Source organism: Mobula birostris, chromosome 8 (assembly GCF_030028105.1).
Source record: "Mobula birostris isolate sMobBir1 chromosome 8, sMobBir1.hap1, whole genome shotgun sequence".
NCBI lineage: Eukaryota > Metazoa > Chordata > Chondrichthyes > Myliobatiformes > Myliobatidae > Mobula > Mobula birostris.
In genome coordinates, this window is record NC_092377.1 from 109,251,798 (window position 1) to 109,271,438 (window position 19,641).

A 19,641-nucleotide genomic window follows, 5' to 3' on the forward strand; every position below is an offset into this window, starting at 1 on the left:
AACCTTCATGTCATCTGTAAACTTGCTAACCCTTCCAATTCCTCATCCAAATCATTTATAAAATTCACAAAGAACAGGGGTCCCAGAACAGAATACAGCAGAACACCAACAGGTCCCAGCAGTGTACACTCGGTCTATTACCAGCCTCTGCCTTCCGTGGACAAGCAAATTCTGAATCCTTGTAGCCAGGTTTCCCTGGATCTCATGTCTCCTGATTTCCTGAATGCACATCTCATGCCAGCCATTTCAGCCCTGGGCTGGGACACCAACACTCTTTGCAGTGTGGAGGATCGGAGGGATCTTGGTGTCCGAGTCCATAGGACATTCAAAGCTGCTGCGCAGGTTGACTCTGTGGTTAAGAAGGCAAACAGTGTATTGGCCTTCATCAATCATGGGATTGAGTTTAGGAGCCGAGAGGTAATGTTGCAGCTATATAGGACCCTGGTCAGACCCCTCTTGGAGTACCGAGCTCAGTTCTGGTCACCTCACTACAGGAAGAAGGTGGAAACCATAGAAAGGGTGCAAGGAGATTTACAAGGATATTGTTTGGATTGGGGAGAATGCTTATGAGAATAGGTTGAGTGAACTCGGCCTTTTCTTCTTGGAGTAACGGAGGATGAGAGGTGACCTGATAGAGGTGTATAAGATGATGAGAGGCATTGATCATGTGGATAGTCAAAGGCTTTTCCCCAGCGCTGAAATGGCAACATGACAGGACACAGTTTTAAGGTGCTTGGAGGTAGGTACAGAGGAGATGTCAGGGGTAAGTTTATTACGCAGAGAGTGGTGAGTGTGTGGAATGGGCTGCCGGTGACGGCGGTGGAGGCGGATATGATAGAGTCTTTCAAGAGACTCCTGGACAGGTACATGGAGCTCAGAAAAATAGAGGGCTATTGGTAACCCTAGGTAATTTTTAAGGTAAGGACATGTTCAGCAGAGCTTTGTGGGCCAAACGGCCTGTATTGTGCTGTAGGTTTTCTGTGTTCTATGTTTTATGTTTTATGTTCTATGTTCTATACATTCGTCCCTCACACTATATCACAATAGTTAAAGGTCCATCCTCTCATACCACTCATCAAGAGTGCAAGGCAACCCGTTTCTCACACCATGTCACAATCGTGTAAAGCAACCCTCACAACACTGTCACCATTAGTGCAAGTTACACACAACTCACACCCCATGTTACAATGGTGCACAGACCACACATCTCTCACATCACTGTCACCAATTGTGCATGGCACACCTATCCCTCACACCACTATTACCAATACGGCAAGTTAGTTTTGCTTCTCCTTTCATAATATGAAGTTTCTTCCACCTACCTTGAGGTGACTTGGATAGCACATAGTAATGACTTCACCATGGTGATCAGTAATCTTTCCAACAGACAGAAAACTTCCAGCGATGGGTGCTGGAGGTTTATTTAGCTAAACATGCCTCCTTCAAGGCCTCACTACAGTCTAGTTGCAGCAGCTAATTTCCTTCAGAAAAGTACAACACATCATTTTCTCAAAGTAAGTTCACAACAGAGACACAAGATGCAGAACTTACCATTCACTTTGAACTGATCAGAGACTTCACCTTAATCATTTCCGTTTGCATGTACACTCTCAGTGAATCGTTGAAACCACAAACCACAGAACTAATGTCATGATAAAGAGTACTGCTGTCACCAAAAGCTGCAAACAGCTTTAAAATAAACCATCCACAGCACTTTGTCTCAATATGCAGAGGGGGCTTCATGCAGGAAACCCCTCTCTTCTTGCACGTGGATGTCCAGTTCAAGTCAGCTGAGAAACAATTTGCCAAACACCGCCTATCCTTCAGCGCTCTGGACATCAGCTTTCTCGCAGAGTGCACTGCCTGCGATAGCAAATAGGTCAGGCTGCATACACATACTGCAGGAATGCAGGCAGACCCACTGATGAAGTCATTCCTCACACAATGTTGATCAGAGCTTGGCCTGACAACGCACGCCACATCCAACTAATGAACAGCATTAATGGAGCCCGGGAAACCACCCCACTGCCTGTACGAAGGACCCCTACTTACTTCTGTTCTGCTTAATGAGCCAATTCATTCAGATGTGCCCAGAATCAATTATCTCACTTTAAGGACTCTTTATCTTATTTCATGTTCCTGTTATCTATTGCTATTTATTTATATTTGCATTTGCACAGTTTGTTGTCTTCTGCACTCTGGTTGATTTTTCATTGATCCTGTTATAGATACTGTTCTATAGATTTGCTGACGATGCCCATAGGAAAATGAATCTTAAGACTGTGTGTGGGGACATACTGTGTACGTACCTTGGCAATACAATTTACTTTCAACTTTGTGCTGACAGGCTGTCTTCAAAGAAGGTGGAGTGCACCTCATTCAGATCAGAAGCAGGGACTTGAGCTTCAACAGAAAGGTGGGAAGAGCGGAGCAAAAGATAAACGACTTGGCCGGAAAAAGCTGAAGGGGTCAGGAACGGCAGCCTCGGTCCTGGGAGATAAGAGGATGATTAGGGATCAGATGTCAATCTGAAGGATGAAGTGGTCCAGAATCGTTGTTCCTGAACATGGTGGTGAGTGATTTCAGGCTTCGTCCCTCCTGCCTGATGGAAGGTGTAAGAAGATGACACACCCCAGGTGGTGAGGATATTTGATGAAGTATGGTACCTTCTTGTGGGAGCACCTGCTGTGGCGCACATTTGCAAGGTCAGAAATAGAAAGACAGGCCAGATGAATTTCTGACTCAAGAGCTGGTGCAGGAAACAGAGATTCAAACTCTTGAATCATTGGGATCCCTTCTGAGGCAGAGGCGATCTGTACGAGAGGGAGGGATTGCACTTGAGTCGGAGGGAGACCCATGTACTTGCAGGGCTGGGGGTTGGGACTGTGAGCGGGAGCGAGTCATGGGATATATTTCAGCGGGAGCAAGGTAATCAGGGTAGGTAGCGGCAGAGTAAAACTCAGGAAAAATGAATGTATTTCAATGCACAAGGCTTAACAAGGTCGGGCTGACAGACGCAGAGTGCAGTTGGCACTGAGGACAATGTTATTGGCAAAACAGAAACATGGCTGAGAAAGCAGTGGGACTGGCAGCTCAATGTTCCAGGATACAGATGGTACAGGCGTGGCAGAAATACAGGTCAGCAAGGAGGGGCGGCAGCCTCTTTGATAATGTAGGACGTAACAGCAGTTCTCAAAGACAACTTTCTTCCAGGATCAAGTGAGGCCATATGGGTAGAACAAGTAGGGGAAGGTCACTCTGGAGCGGTGGTTCCCAAACACTTTTGGGTGACCACTGTCACCCCTCCTTACCCGGCTCCCAGACCACATCCCCTGTGCCCGCTCTCCCTTTCTGGCCACACTGCAAATTCAAAGTGTGACAACTAACTGCAAAAACTATTCAAATCCAGTTAAAACTACAAATCAAATTAGTTAATTGCAGTAAAAACAATTTTCAACAACAATTTTAGAGTGTGTATTAGTTGTCCATTTACTCACTACTTGATTGCTTTGTCGTCTTTCAGTGAGATGGATGGGCTTAGTGCAAGTGATATCAGTTTCTCAACATCAGGCTGGAGGTCACTCAGGAGTACCAGAGCTCCATGTTCAAAAGGAGGGATGTGGTTGCTCTAGAAAATCCCAAGGGTCTCTACAGAAATATTAAGAGCAAAAGGATAGCGAGGGACAAGATTGGTCCTCTTAAAGATCAGAGTGGTAATCTATGCATGGAGTTGAAAGAGTTGGGGTGATATTAAACGGATTTATTGCTTTTGTATTTGCACGGGAGATAGACAAAACATCTATAGAAGTGAGGCAAAACCGCATGGACCGTGTACCGGTTACAGAGAAGTAGATGTTTGCTGTCATGAGGCAAATTCGGGTGGATAAATCCACAGGGCATGGCAAGGGATTCCCCTGGACATGATGGGAAACGAGTGCAGAAATTGCATGGTCCCCAGCGGAGATCTTTAAAATGTCCTTAGCCACGGCTGATGTGCCGGATTTGGGAGGATGGCTAATGTTGTTCCATGGTTAAATAAAAGCTATAAGAATAAGTCAGCAAATTATAGTTTGGTGAGTCAGTGAGCCTGACAAGTAAACTCGAACTGCGAACTATCGGTAGTTGGAATGTTATTGGAAGGTATTCTAAGCGTCCGGCAATGTAAATATTTGGATAGACAGGAACTGATTAGGAATAGTCAATGTGGCTTGGTGCATGGTAGGTCATGGCTAACCAGTATGACAGAATTCTTAAAGTTCAAATTTAATTGTCATTCAACCATACATGAATACAGCCGAATGAAACAGTGTTCCTCTGGGGCTGCCCTGCAAAACACAGCACGTACAGTCACACACAGTACAAGGTACATACAGAACATATAAGATCGCAGTGAAATGCAGTCTCACAAAAAAATAAATAGTCCACGTTCCTGAGTCCATGGATGTTGCAGCACTCTGCAGGCAGTACAACACAGCCTGCCTTCCGCCAAGCGAACACTGGGGAGTAGCACCAACTCCAGCCAACAAGTGTCAATGAAAGTTCAGAGATATGACTCAATCTGACATTTCTGAACCATACAACTGAACAGTACTCTGCAGTTCATTGTATACAAATACTGAAGCAACAATTCATTTCCACATTCCTAATTCTCTTGTTACCTTGCATCATGAAAGTTAATGTGATACAGCAAAGCCAATTATAATAAAGCACAGAAATATAATTATTTATATTTTCTCCCTTTTAATCATGTAAATTAATTGACTGCCTTCGAGGAAATGTCTTGATTGAGCATTGAGTTTCCAGAGGAGACACAAGAACTCATCTCTAGTTCTAATACAGAGTCCTGACCTGAAATGTTGACAGTTCCTTTCCCTCTGTAGATGCTGCCTGACCCACTGAGCTCCTCCTCCAGCAGATTGTTTGTTGCAGTTCTGCTGAATCTTTCCCAAATCATAATTTCTTAACCCAATTATTTCACAATATACCTAACTTCAGTGTTGACAGACAATAAAAAAGTTTCATCAGACAGTTTTTAGTGTGCAGAGGCAAGATCAGACATAATTCCACCCAGCTTTCTATCCAGGTTAACAGACTGAGAACAATCCATACTCTCCCCAGTGGCCCTTCACTTGCAATTAGAGTCGAGTAAGCCTGTACCTCTCATGGGACTTTTCATAATGAACTTACTGTCACCTGTTACCTCCAGACAAACAAATTACTTAAATCAAAGACATCTTTAAAATGTTGCAGTTTATGACCCTTCTATTAAGTTTGAAAAAATTTGGAGACCATTTATTCAGCATTTTCATTTGATGTAATTTGATCATTTCCAAACTGGTTTTATTTCTCTGCACTGTTGTTGGAGGGGAATGGAGGCGTCGACGCTGAGGTTTTCTTCTTTTCCATTTTTAAGTTGTTAGTTTTGCCCAAGTCTTTTAGTTTAGTTTAGTTGCTTTTTTTTCTTTTGGGATGGGTTTTTTTTTCTTTTTTTTGTCTTTTTCTTTTTTTTTTGCTTTATATTATCCGTGATCAGTTCTACATGTATGGGAGCTTTGGTAATTTCCACTATTTGGTTTTGCAATTACTCTTTTTTTAAATGTAACAATACATCTCATATTATCTGTATTATTGTTATGTTTTGTTTCTATATTCTGAAATTAATAAAAAGATTGAAAAAGAAAGTAAAATGAGAAGGTAAACCATTGATGGCGGAATACAGAAATAAGTAAAATTAGAAGAGTTAACATGCCTCAGCTGTGCTCTCAACAACTGCCATTAAAGCTTAACGTCTTCAAATGAAGCTGCTCTCCTCAGAGAATATCCCCGACACAGTGACAAACGATCTGCTGCTTTAAACTGCTACTGCCAGCAAGTTTGTATTGAAGGACTAATATCAATCTTCATTCTATTTGTTTCCAGAAGTACGAAATTTAATGACTACTCACAAGCAGACTGTCCTCCACATTTCTAGGGCCATGTGTTCTTGTGTAGAACGCCAGCACACACTACATGCCTGGAGGACACCATTGCTTCTCCTTCACTCTCTGCATTCTGGGTAATAATCCCCAGACATATCGTAACTCCACAGTTTATTCTGGTCATGGGTAACTAAAAAAATCTTCTTTCCCTGTAAACAGACAATATAACTGCTCGTGGTACTAATTCATTTCATCAAGGATGATGCATGCTCTTGCAGAAGACCTTAAACTGTTCCATTCACTTTAACAGGTCTCCTCCCTGCCACTTTTCCCAATAGATGCTTCATGGGTCAAGTTTTTTTGTCAAAATATCTGACACTCAGGAGGTCAGGTAGCATCTGGAGGGAGAGAAATTGAATTTACTTCCATTACCCTTGGATTCGTGTCCCTCAGAGGAAATAGCTGTCTTAAATGAGTGACCTTTCATTTTTCAATTCGACACTCTCCCGCAATTATACACTCCGCATGACGCCTGCCAAGCAGCCTCGGGACCTGAGGGAATTACAGAGGCATGAGAGAGGAGCTGGCCAATGTTGACTGGAAGGGGACACTAGCAGGGATGACTGCAAAGCAGCAATGGCTGGGGTTTCTGGAAGCAATTCGGAAGGCACAGGATAGATACACCCCAAAAAAGAAGTATTTTAAAAGCAGGACAACACAACCGGAGTTGATAAAGGATTAAAATTCAACATAAAAGCAGAACAGAGGGCATAAAATTGAGTAAAAGTGGGAAGTTAGAGGATTGGGAATTTTTTTTTTAAGCCAGCAGAAGGCAACTAAAAAAGCCATAAGGAATGAAATGATAAAATATGAAGGTAAGCTAGCCAATAACACTAAAAGGGATACCAATATGTTTTAGTCAGATATATAAAGAGTAAAAGAGAGGTGAGATTAGATATCAGATCACAGGAAAATGACGCTAGAGAGGTAGTAATGGGGGACAAGGAAAGTGGACAAACTGTAAAAGTATTTTGCATCAGACTTCACTGTGGCAGACACCAGTGGTGTGACAGATGTTCGAGAGTGTCGGGGCAGAAGTGAGTGCACTAAGGAGAAGGTGTTTTGGAAGCTGAAAGGTCTGAAGGTAGATATGTCACCTGGACCAGATGGACTACACCCCAGGGTTCTGAAAGAGGTATTTGATGAGATTGCAGAGGCATTAGTAATGATCTTTCAAGAATCACTAGATTCTAGCATAGTTCTGGTGGACTAGAAAATTGCAAATGGCCATTGAGTGTATTTAAGGCCGAGGCTGATAGATTCTTGATAAGTCAAGGAGTGAACGGTTTTGGTGAGAAGGAAGAGGTATGGGGTTGAGAGAGAAATGGATCAGCATGTTCAAATGGCAGAGCAGATGATGGGCCAAATGGCCTAATTCTGCTCCATTGTCAGATAGTCTTATTGGATCTTTTAAGTTACCACCCACTCTTACACTTCACTGGTTACAAGCACAACTTGTCCAACTCCCTTGCATCAGATATCTCTGTCAATTCAGACATTCAGTGTTGCAGAGTACAGCTAATAACTAGAAAGTGAAAGATTGGGAAGGATAAATCAACCAAGACCTCTATTCTCGATCAAAGGACATGCTCAAATGTTTCCTTCCATATCGTAAATTGGCCAGCCGCTGTAAATTGTAACTGGAATACAGGTGAGTGTAGAATCTGAGGAGATTCAGTGAAACTGTGGGGAAATAGGTTAGGGTGAAACTTAGTGAGAAAAGGGATTGCTCTCTATGCCAGCAGAGACCTCAGTAGACTGAAATAGCCTCCTTCTGTGTCATCAGGAACTATGGACACTAAACAACTTATGGAAGGAGGGCAAAGAACAGAGAAGTGGGGATTTTTATAACACACAGGAGTGCTTGAAAGATCAATTATTGTGAATACAAGCACCTGCGCACAACTTACCAAGCTCATTCCTTCTATCCACAAAATGCCAAAGTGCACGTGATCCAGAGTGACCTGGCCATTTGGATTCGGAATTAGCTTGTCCGTAGAAGACAGACAGTAACAATTGGTCTGACTTATTTTGGCTGAAGATCCAGGATGAGTGGTATTCCACAGGGACCTGTACTGGGATATCAGAGACTTGGGTGAAAACATGTACCGGTGAGTTGGTAATCTCACAGACCAGTCAAGCATTGTTGGCTTTGTGAATGGTATAAAAGGTTGCCAAAAAAATACAGCGGGAGATGGATGAATTGCAGATTGGGGCAGACGAATGGCAGATGGAGTTTAATCCAGCCAAGTGTGAGATGTTGCACATTGGCAGATTGAATGTAAAGGGATAGAACAAATGACAGGATGCTAAACAGTGTTGATATACAGATGCTGTTGAAGATGATGTTTGGGTTAAAGACCATGTGTTATTAGGGGAGTGGTACAGCAAGGAAACTAGTTCCATCTGCCCACGTTTGGCCTCAAAACTTCTTCTATTCCTTATCTAGATGGCTTTACAATGTTGCGAATGTGCTCCACTCAACCATTCTTTCTGGCTGCTCCTTCCAAATACACACCACCCGTTGTGTGAAGCAGCTGTCCCTGATGCCCCTTTTAAATCCGTCGCCTCAGATGTTAAACCAATGCTCTTTTGTTTTTAGCACTCCCTCCTTCTGAAAATGACCATGTGCTCTCACCCTCTCTATGCCCTTCATTGTCTTATCCCTCTCAGGTCACCCCTCAATCTCCTACATTCCAAGGAATAAAATCTTGCACTCAACCAAAGACCAAAGAACTGATCGTGAATTTCAGAAAGGGTAAGACGAGGGAAAACTCAGCAGTCCTCAGGAGTTGCTGGGTGTCAATATCTCTGAGAATCTAACCTGGAACCTGGAGCAGGTATGAAGCCTGCTGTACAGGAATTTAAGAAAAGTTGTAGCAAATTCAGAAAATGAGAAGCATTTCAATAGATGGATGTGTAGTGGGTGCAAAAGTAATGAATGGCTGTGTTTGAAAACAGTGATATTGCAGTTTCTGGTGGAATTGCAGTTGGTTTGTCCTGTAGTCAGTTTGATCACTTGTTTTGGTAAAGGTGCTGAGGAAGAGGATTTCTTGGAATGTATGCGGGATGGTTTTTTTGAACCAACACATCGAGTAACCAACTAGAGAGCAGGCTATTCTGGACTGGGTTTTGAGCAATGAGGAAGGGTTAATTAGCAATCTTGTCGTGAGAGGCCCCTTGGGTAAGAGTGACCATAATATGGTGGAATTCTTCATTAAGATGGAGAGTGACATAGTTAATTCACAAACAAAGGTTCTGAACTTAAAGAGGGGTGACTTTGAAGGTATGAGACGTGAATTAGCTAAGATAGACTGGCAAATGACACTTAAAGGATTGACGGTGGATATGCAATGACAAGCATTTAAAGGTTGCATGGATGAACTACAACAATTGTTCATCCCAGTTTGGCAAAAGAATAAATCAAGGAAGGTAGTGCACCCATGGCTGACAAGAGAAATTAGGGATAGTATCAACTCCAAAGAAGCATACAAGTTAGCCAGAGGAAGTGGCTCACCTGAGGACTGGGAGAAATTCAGAGTTCAGCAGAGGAGGACAAAGGGCTTAATTAGGAAGGGGAAAAAAGATTATGAGAGAAAACTGGCAGGGAACATAAAAACTGACTGTAAAAGCTTTTATAGATATGTAAAAAGGAAAAGACTGGTAAAGACAAATGTAGGTCCCCTGCAGACAGAAACAGGTGAATTGATTATGGGGAGCAAGGACATGGCAGACCAATTGAATAATTACTTTGGTTCTTTCTTCACTAAGGAGGACATAAATAATCTTCCAGAAATAGTAGGGGACAGAGGGTCCAGTGAGATGGAAGAACTGAGCGAAATACATGTTAGTAGGGAAGTGGTGTTAGGTAAATTGAAGGGATTGAAGGCAGATAAATCCCCAGGGCCAGATGGTCTGCATCCTAGAGTGCTTAAGGAAGTAGCCCAAGAAATAGTGGATGCATTAGTGATAATTTTTCAAAACTCGTTAGATTCTGGACTAGTTCCTGAGGATTGGAGGGTGGCTAATGTAACCCCACTTTTTAAAAAAGGAGGGAGAGAGAAACCGGGGAATTATAGACCGGTTAGCCTAACGTCGGTGGTGGGGAAACTGCTGGAGTCAGTTATCAAAGATGTGATAACAGCACATTTGGAAAGCGGTGAAATCATCGGACAAAGTCAGCATCGATTTGTGAAAGGAAAATCATGTCTGACGAATCTCATAGAATTTTTTGAGGATGTAACTAGTAGAGTGGATAGGGGAGAACCAGTATATGTGGTATATTTGGATTTTCAAAAGGTTTTTGACAAGTTCCCACACAGGAGATTATTGTGCAAACTTAAAGCACACGGTATTGGGGGTAAGGTATTGATGTGGATGGAGAATTGGTTAGCAGACAGGAAGCAAAGAGTGGGAATAAACGGGACCTTTTCAGAATGGCAGGCGGTGACTAGTGGAGTACCGCAAGGCTCAGTGCTGGGACCCCAGTTGTTTACAATATATATTAATGACTTGGATGAGGGAATTAAATGCAGCATCTCCAAGTTTGCGGATGACACGAAGCTGGGTGGCAGTGTTAGCTGTGAGGAGGATGCTAAGAGGATGCAGAGTGACTTGGATAGGTTGGGTGAGTGGGCAAATCCATGGCAGATGCAATTTAATGTGGATAAATGTGAAGTTATCCACTTTGGTGGCAAAAATAGGAAAACAGATTATTATCTGAATGGTGGCTGATTAGGAAAAGGGGAGGTGCAACGAGACCTGGGTGTCATTATACACCAGTCATTGAAAGTGGGCATGCAGGTACAGCAGGCGGTGAAAAAGGCGAATGATATGCTGGCATTTATAGCGAGAGGATTCGAGTACAGGAGCAGGGAGGTACTACTGCAGTTGTACAAGGCCTTGGTGAGACCACACCTGGAGTATTGTGTGCAGTTTTGGTCCCCTAATCTGAGGAAAGACATCCTTGCCATAGAGGGAGTGCAAAGAAGGTTCACCAGATTGATTCCTGGGATGGCAGGACTTTCATATGAAGAAAGACTGGATGAACTGGGCTTGTACTCGTTGGAATTTAGAAGATTGAGGGGGGATCTGATTGAAACGTATAAAATCCTAAAGGGATTGGACAGGCTAGATGCAGGAAGATTGTTCCCGATGTTGGGGAAGTCCAGAACGAGGGGCCACAGTTTGAGGATAAAGGGGAAGCCTTTTAGGACCGAGATTAGGAAAAACTTCTTCACACAGAGTGTGGTGAATCTGTGGAATTCTCTGCCACAGGAAACAGTTGAGGCCAGTTCATTGGCTATATTTAAGAGGGAGTTAGATATGGCCCTTGTGGCTACAGGGATCGGGGGTATGGAGGGAAGGCTGGGGCGGGGTTCTGAGTTGCATGATCAGCCATGATCATAATAAATGGAGGTGCAGGCTCGAAGGGCCGAATGGCCTACTCCTGCACCTATTTTCTATGTTTCTATGTTTTGGGTAGTTTGTAAATTTTGTTAAAGAACTTTTTCACTGATGTGTGTTAATTTAGAAAATTGGATTACTTTTAAAAATTTTTTAAATTCAATTTTCAAACTTGATTACGTGGAATAATAATATCTACCCTCCCCCCTCCCCTTAACCCTTCCCCCGATACATACCCCTACCTAAAAGAAAAGATAGAAAAAGAAAAAAAAACAGGAAAAAAAAGAAAGAAAGACTGCCTGGATATTGCAAGGTCTCCATATGCTCCATGGGATTTGAAATAAGTTTAATATATGTATTTGTTTCTTTCCCCAAAGGATCAACATCTTTATCGTCAGAACACCTATATATACAATCCTATCTTTTGTAAATAAGGGCGCCAAATATTCAGAAATGTATCATATTTATTTCTTAAATTATGAGTAATTGTTTCATGCAGAATACAGCTAAAAATTTCATTATTCCAATGATCCATACTTAAATACGAATCCGATTTCCAAGTAACTGCAATAGCTTTTTTGGCTACTGCCAGTGCAATTTTATAAATTCTTTCTGGTATTTATTCAATTTAAGTTTCGGTTTTATCCCTTCAATGTCACCTAATAGAAATAATACAGGGTTATGTGGAAGTTGAGTTCCAATAATTTGTTCCAATAAAACTCTTAAATTTATCCAAAAAGGTTGAATTTTGGAACAGGACCAAGTAGAATGTGAAAAAGTACCAATTTCTTGATTACACTGAAAACATTGATCAGATAAGTTTGAACTTAATCTATTTATTTTTTGCAGTGTAATATATAATTGATGTAAAAAATTATATTGTACTAATCTGAGTTGAACATTTATTGTATTTGTCATACTGTCAAGACATAGTCTTGACCAACTTGTTTCATCAATATTAATATTCAAATCCATTTCCCATTTTTGTTTTGACTTGTGGATTCCTTGTTTAAGTGTCTGTTTTTGAATCAGATTATACATAAAAGTAGTAATTTTTAAAATTTTTCCTTTTTGAATTAAAGTTTCAATTTCATTAGGTTTTGGCAATAATATTGTTTGACCCAGTTTATCTCTTAAATAAGCCCTTAATTGAAAGTAACAAAAGAAAGTGTTATTTGATATTTTATTGAATAATATTAATAAATATTAATAAAATAAATATTTTATTTGATATTTATTCTTTAATTGTTCAAATGACATCAATATACCTCCTTCATAACAGTCTCCTATACATCTAATCCCTTTTTGGTACCAATTATATAAAAGTTGATTATCCATTGTAGAAGGAATAAGTCTGTTCTGAATCAAAGGTCTCCTTGCTAATAAAGATTTCTTTATTTCATCAACATTTATCTTATTCCATAGATCAATCAAATGTCTTAATATAGGAGATTCTTTCTTTTCCCGTATCCATTTAGATTCCTATTTATATATAAAATCTAAGGGGGAGTTTTCTCCTATCTTATCTAATTCTATTCTAATCCATGCTGGTTTTTGTTCGTCAAAAAAAGATGCAATCAATCTAAGTTGATTTGCTTTATAATAATTTTTAAAATTTGGAAGTTGTAACCCTCCTAAGTCAAGAGGACATCAGTTGAGAGTTAAAGGGCAAAAGTTTAGGGGTAACATGAGAGGGAACTTCTTTGCTCAGAGAGTGGTAGCTGTGTGGAACGAGCTTCCAGCAGAAGTGGTTGAGGCAGGTTCGATGTTGTCACTTAAAGTTAAATTGGATAGCTATATGGACAGGAAAGGAATGGAGGGTTATGGGCTGAGTGCAGGTCGGTGGGACTAGGTGAGAGTAAGAGTTTGGCACAGACTAGAAGGGCCAAGATGGCCTGTTTCCATGCTGTAATTGTTATATGGTTATATTGATACAGCTGCAAAGAAGGCTCGACAGCAGCTGTATTTCATTCGGAGTTTGAGGAGATTTGGTATGTCACCAAAGAATCTAACAAATATCTACAGATGTACCATGGAGAACATTCTAACTGGCTGCATCACTGTCTGGTATGGGCAGGTGGAGGTGGAAACTATTGTCTAGGATTGAAATAAGCTGCAGAGAGTTGTAAACTTAGTCAACCTATCATGGGCACTAGCCTCTGTAGTATCCAGGACATCTTTAAGGAGCGATGCCTCAAAGAGGTGGCATTAAGGACACCCATCATGCAGGTCAGGCCTTGTTCTCATTGCTACCATCAGGAAGGAGGTACAGAGCCTGAAGGCACATACTCAGTGAACCAGGAACAGCTTCTTCCCTTCTGCCATCTGATTTCTGAATAGACATTGAATCCATGAACCCTTCTTCAATACTTCTTTTACTTCTCATTTGCACTACATATTTAATTGAAATATTTTATATACAGAATGTGTCTGTGTGTGTATATATATATATATATATATATATATATATATATATACACACACACACACATACACACAGTAATTCAGTTGCCACAAAGACAGCAAAATTCACAGCCTATGCCAGTGATATTAAACCTGATTCAAATCTAGGTCTACGCAACATCTCCTATAACCCAGGTCCCCAAGACCAGGCAACATCCTGGCAAATCTTTTTGTAGTCTTTCTAGTTTAATAACATTTTTCCTATGACAAGGTGATTAAAAGTGTGTATAATCCTCAAAAAGTTAGACAAACTAGGATTGTGTGTGTCTGGAGCTGTGGTTGCTGAGGGGAGGCCTGATAGATGTTTACAAATATTTGAGAGACAGAGGGATAATGGACAGCCCTTTCTTTTTCAATGGCTCAATGTTTCCATTTAATATCAGAGAATGTACACAGTACAATTACACAACCTATAATTCTTGCTCTTCACAGACATCCATAATGACCAGTGGTGTGCCTCAGGGATCTGTTCTGGGACCCCTACTCTTCGTGAATTTTATAAATGACCTGGATGAGGAAGTGGAGGGATGGGTTAGTAAATTTTCTGATGACACAAAGGTTGGGTGTGTTGTGGATAGGGTGGAAGGCTGTCAGAGGTTACAACAGGACATTGATAGGATGCAAAACTGGGCTGAGAAGTGGCAGATGGAGTTCAACCCAGATAAGTGTGAGGTGGTTCATTTTGGTAGGTCAAATATGATGGCAGAATATAGCATTAATGGTAAGACTCTTGGCAGTGTGGAGGATCAGAGGGATCTTGGGGTCTGAGTCCATACAACACTCAAAGCTGCTATGCAGGTTGACTCTGTGGTTAAGAAGGCATACGGTGCTTTGGCCTTCATCAATCGTGGGATTAAGTTTAGGAGCCGAGAGGTAATGTTACACACCACTTGGAGTACTGTGCTCAATACTGGTCCCCTCACTACAGGAACGATGTGGAAACCATAGAAAGGGTGCAGAGGAGATTTACAAGGATGTTGCCTGGATTGGGCAGCATGCCTTATGAGAATAGGTTGAGTGAACTTGGCCTTTTCTCCTTGGAGTGACAGAGGATGAGATATGACCTGATAGATGTGTACAAGATAATGAGAGCCATTGATCATGTGGATAGTCAGAGGCTTTTCCCCAGGGCTGAAATGGCTGGCATGAGAGGGCATAGTTTTAAGGCACTTAGGTACAGAGGAGACCTCAGGTAAGTTTTTATGCAGCGAGTGGTAAGTGCGTGGAATGGGCTGCCGGCGACAGTGGTGGAGGCAGAAACAATAGGGTCTTTTAAGAGACTTCTGGATTGCTACATGGAGCTCAGAAAAATGGAGGGCTATGGGTAAAGCCTAGGTAGTTCTCAGGTAGGGACATGTTCAGCACAGCTTTGTGGGCCGAAGGACCTGTATTGTGCTGTATATTTTTCTATGTTTCTATGAAACAGAAGAAAGATATCCCAAAGAATGAATGACAAAAATATTAGAACCCAAGGTCAAATAACTCCAAGGTTTGAAATGTCTTATTTATAAAGGGGATGTATATGAGGGGGTAATTTCAAAGGAGATGTGTTGGGTAAGGTTTTTTTCCGTAGAAAGTAGTGGGTATCTGGAATGCACTGAAGGAATGATGCTGGAGGCAGATAGAGATGTTTGACACTCTTGGACAAGTGCATGAATACACAGGGAGTGGAGGCAGATGTACCTACGTGCAGGCAGAAAGGATTAGGTGTCATTAGCTCAATTAGTTTGGTGCAGCATCATTGGCTAAAGGGCCTGTTGCTCTTCCATGTTATAACCAAGCAATTTTAATGAAAGTGTAAACCAGCAAAAGCAGAACAGTACGCACCCACAACATCGTGCTTTGCCATCGGAGACATCAGCAAAACAGCTCTACCTCCTCTGATGCAACACCCTCAAACTCCACCCCATGGTCCCATGACAACTGCCCTGCCCTCTTTCTGACTTTTAATGGCAGTTGGCAGTCCAACTTAAAGGTGCATTACTGCCACCTACTGGACTGGAGTGTGGTGCAGAGAGTTGGGAAGTAAAACCCCTCCTAGTTCCTTTATCAAATGAAAACTAAATCACACCAGAGAGCCCGATAGGTTGTAAACAATGAGAGAATGATTGTGAATTAAAGTCACTTCCATAACTTTATAATGCTTTTAAAGGAAAACTGTCAACCCCCTAAGCTCATAGTGCAGTCTACATGTACTCTTTCAACTTTAGATGGCTCACACAGTAAAAGAACATGTTCAGCTGTTTCATAATGCTGACAAAATCTACACACCGCAGAGCGATGTTTTCCAACACCAATGTTCCCAGCTAAGTTAACTTTTGATCCATCAGTTAAAATGGTTAACTTGCCATAATTTCCTGAACCTATTGATGAACGAACAGACTGTCAGGAATAACACAATCCTCAGATGTCACAGTGGGGCACTGGGAGCAGACCCAAATGCAAGACACAGACACTGAAGTACAAGAAACAGGACTTGACCAGAGTAGGGACGTGACAGAATACAGACAAGGAGCAAGGACAAGAATGCAGACTTGGGCTAGGACATGGACTAGACCGGAACCCAGACAAGGAACTATGAACTTGGAGCCTGGGCTTGGGGCTCCGAGCCAGAGACTGGACCCAGCACCTGGGTCTTGCCTTGAGTTCAAACCCCAGAATTTAGGCAAGGACATGACATGGCTACAGGATAGGACATGGCTGGGGCCTTGGCCTTGAGGCAGGAGCTTGGAGACTCAACTTTATCTCCACACCAAGGTGGGACAGGTCCACCTGTTGGGTAACAGCAGAACAGCTGGACTTACCCAACAGAGGCCAAGACAAGACAAAGATCCCCCCACAGGGAAACAGCAAAATGGCCTGACTTACCCCACAGAGGCAAGGACAAGACAAGACAGGACCCCCCCACAGGGCAATGGCAGAACAGCCTGTCTTACCCCACAGAGGCAAGGACAAGAAGAGACAAACACCAAAACAACAGACAGTTCCATCCCTGCTTCAGGGTAACTCAGTCTCAGTTCAGCCAGCAAACTCAGCTGGCTACAGAAACAGCCAGATCCCTACCTAGCTCAGAGTGGCTTTATAGAGGGTGTGGCCTGGGGAGAGGGCAGAATGCAGTGATGGGGTTGCTGTCAGACTGAACTGTGCCAGCATGGGTGCCTTGTAAAGTTGAATCTGAGGGGAATCACCCCGGAGTAGTTTGCAATCTGGAGGCTGAAGTGCCCTTCTGCCACTTTTCCCTACAAGCGGCCAAAGTGCCCCCTCAGAGCGCCAAACAGTCCTCCCATCACTTCACCTGCCAGTGTGCTGGGGTCATCTATTGTCTAGTGCTCCCGATGCGGCTCCTCACAGCGGGGGAGACGTGCCGTAAATTGGGGGGGGCCGCTTCGTCGAGCCCCTCCGCTCCATCCGCCAAAAGCGGAACTTCCTGATGGCCAAGTATTTTAATTCCATAAGACCATAAGATAGAGGAGCAAGAGTAGGCCATTCGGCCCTTCAAGTCTTCTCCGCCATTCAGTCATGGGCTGACCCAATCGTTCCAGTCATCCCCACTCCCCTGCCTTCACCCCAGACCCTTTGATGCTCTGGTTAATCAAGAACCTTTCTATCTCTGCTTTAAATGCACCCAATGACTTGGCAACAAATTCCCTAGATTTACCACCCTCTGACTAAAGTAATTTCTCAGCATCTCAGTTCTAAATGGATGTCCTTCAATCCTGAAGTTTTGCCCTCTTGTCCTAGACTTCCCAACCATGGGAAATAACTTTGCCATATCTAATCTGTTCAGGCCTTTTAACATTTGGAATGTTTCTGTGAGATCCCCCCTCATTTTCCTGAACTCCAGGGAATACAGCCCAAGAGCTGCCAGACGTTCCTCATACGGTAACCCTTTCATTCCTGAAATCATTCTCATGAATCTTCTCTGAACCCTCTCCAATGTCAGAATATCCTTTCTAAAATAAGGAACCCAAAACTGCACACAATACTCCTAGTGTGGTCTCACAGGTGCCTTATAGAGCCTCAGCATCACATCCTTGCTCTTATATTCTATACTTCTAGAATGCAAAGCTGGCATTCATTTTTAGAAGTATAGAATATAAGAGGCCAGCATTGCATTCGCCTTCTTCACCACTGACTCAGCCTGCAGGTTAACCTTTAGGGTATCTTGCACAAGGATTCCCAGGTCCCTTTGCATCTCTGCATTTTGAATTCACTCCCCATCTAAATAATAGTCTGCCCTTTTATTTCTGCCACCAAAGTGCATGACCATACACCTTCCAAAATTGTATTTCATACAGTTTCCAACATTGTATTTCAATTCTCTTTCCCATTCATGTCAATCCGTGGACTTCTACCTGATACCACAAACATTGATTTATCCTTCCAGTAAATAAGTTCCCTCCCTCCTACCCCTTCTCCCCTACCTATCACCTCCCCCTCCCTCTTACTTCTATGCTCCATTCTTCTGTCCTATCAGATTTCTTCATCCCCTGACTTTTACCTTTCAGACACACTTGGGTTCACCTCTCATCCTCCAGTTATTCCTCTTTTCCCTCTCTCCCCACCCACCCCCCACCACCACCTTGTTATTCTGGCATTTCCCCTTCTTTCCAGTCCTGAAAAAGGGTCCTGGCTTGAAACGTCCGCTGTTTATTCATTTCCATAGATGCTGCCTGATCTGCTCAGTTCCTCTGCATTCTGTGATTGCTTCATAAGTACATGTTGTGGACCATTTTGAGTTTTCACATAATGTTTAAATGATTAGAAGTCTGCAGTCTGGTGCCAGGCATCCTCACAAATTTTAAAGTGTGGATGCATGTGAATGCAAATCCACATGGAAAAGTTTTCAAAGACACCCATAAATGCTTTTCCTTTTTCAGACTGCATTTATTGGTGATGAAGTAACAGGCATCATTACAGAGGTAAGACATTAAATGTGATTCGGGTGCATTGAAATTGACTGGAGGTAATCAGCTGTTGAAATTAATAAATGCTTTACTGTTTCTGATCATTAGAGACTGTAATTGGTGAAAATGGGTATCGGGCAAGCAGAGTTAACCACTGGACAAACAGTGTGATGGAACTCAGTCTACGTCAACTCAGCAGACTGGGCAAACCCTTCAAGTACATTTGTAAGTGTTGCAGCAGATTGTTGACCAAGACGAAACATGAATTATGTGACACACTGTGGCCCCGTAGAATGCCATCCTGTGCAGACTGCGTTTCGCTGCTATTCCCTTAAGCCTTCCCATCCATATCTTACTTAAATTGTATCCATCTCTACAGATTCTTCTGACAGCTCATTTCATTGACTCACCACCTTCTTGGGAAAAACTTGTCCTTTCTCCTTCAATTCAAGGAAATGATCACAGGCTCTTTACAATATTCAAGCTTTCCAATCTCAGCAACATCCTTGTGAATCTTTTACACATTATTCAAGCTTTCCAATCCCAGCAACATCCTTGTGAATCTTTTACACATTATTCAAGCTTTCCAATCCCAGCAACATCCTTGTGAATCTTTTCTGCACCCTTTCTAACTCAATCACATGCTTCCATTGTGCAGTCTACCAGTGTCCTATACTGTTGTAACAGGATGTCCCAGTTCTTGTTCTCAATGCCTGTCCGATGAGGAGAAGCATGTTGTTGTATAAGACCATAAGATATAGGAGCAGAATTAGGCCATTTGGCCCAGAGTCTGCTCCACCATTCAGTTAAGGCTGATCCTTTCTCTCCTCCTCAACCCCGCTCTCCAACTTTCTCCTCGTAACCTTTGATGCTGTGTCCAATCAAGA

At 42.4% G+C, this 19,641-nt stretch overlaps 1 protein-coding gene and 1 long non-coding RNA gene across 4 annotated transcripts in view; one reads left to right on the plus strand and one right to left on the minus strand.

The window, feature by feature from the left end:
* The window catches only part of sytl3 (synaptotagmin-like 3), a 109,323-nt gene extending 107,827 nt beyond the window's left edge, over nucleotides 1–1,496 (minus strand). The window contains exon 1 of the mRNA XM_072265934.1: nucleotides 1,323–1,496. The gene's annotated coding sequence lies outside the window, so the exon portion shown is untranslated. The remainder of the gene's footprint in view (nucleotides 1–1,322) is intronic.
* A 209-nt stretch (nucleotides 1,497–1,705) lies between these two features.
* LOC140201591 (uncharacterized) overlaps nucleotides 1,706–19,641 on the plus strand; it is a 34,504-nt gene continuing 16,568 nt past the window's right edge. For 2 of the 3 annotated variants that reach the window (XR_011886903.1, XR_011886901.1), the window contains exons 1-2: nucleotides 18,684–18,769; nucleotides 18,863–18,979. This is a non-coding gene — a long non-coding RNA (uncharacterized lncRNA). Of the gene's footprint in view, nucleotides 2,573–18,683; nucleotides 18,770–18,862; nucleotides 18,980–19,641 lie in introns of those variants that run through there. The other variant, XR_011886902.1, reaches the window with a different exon arrangement.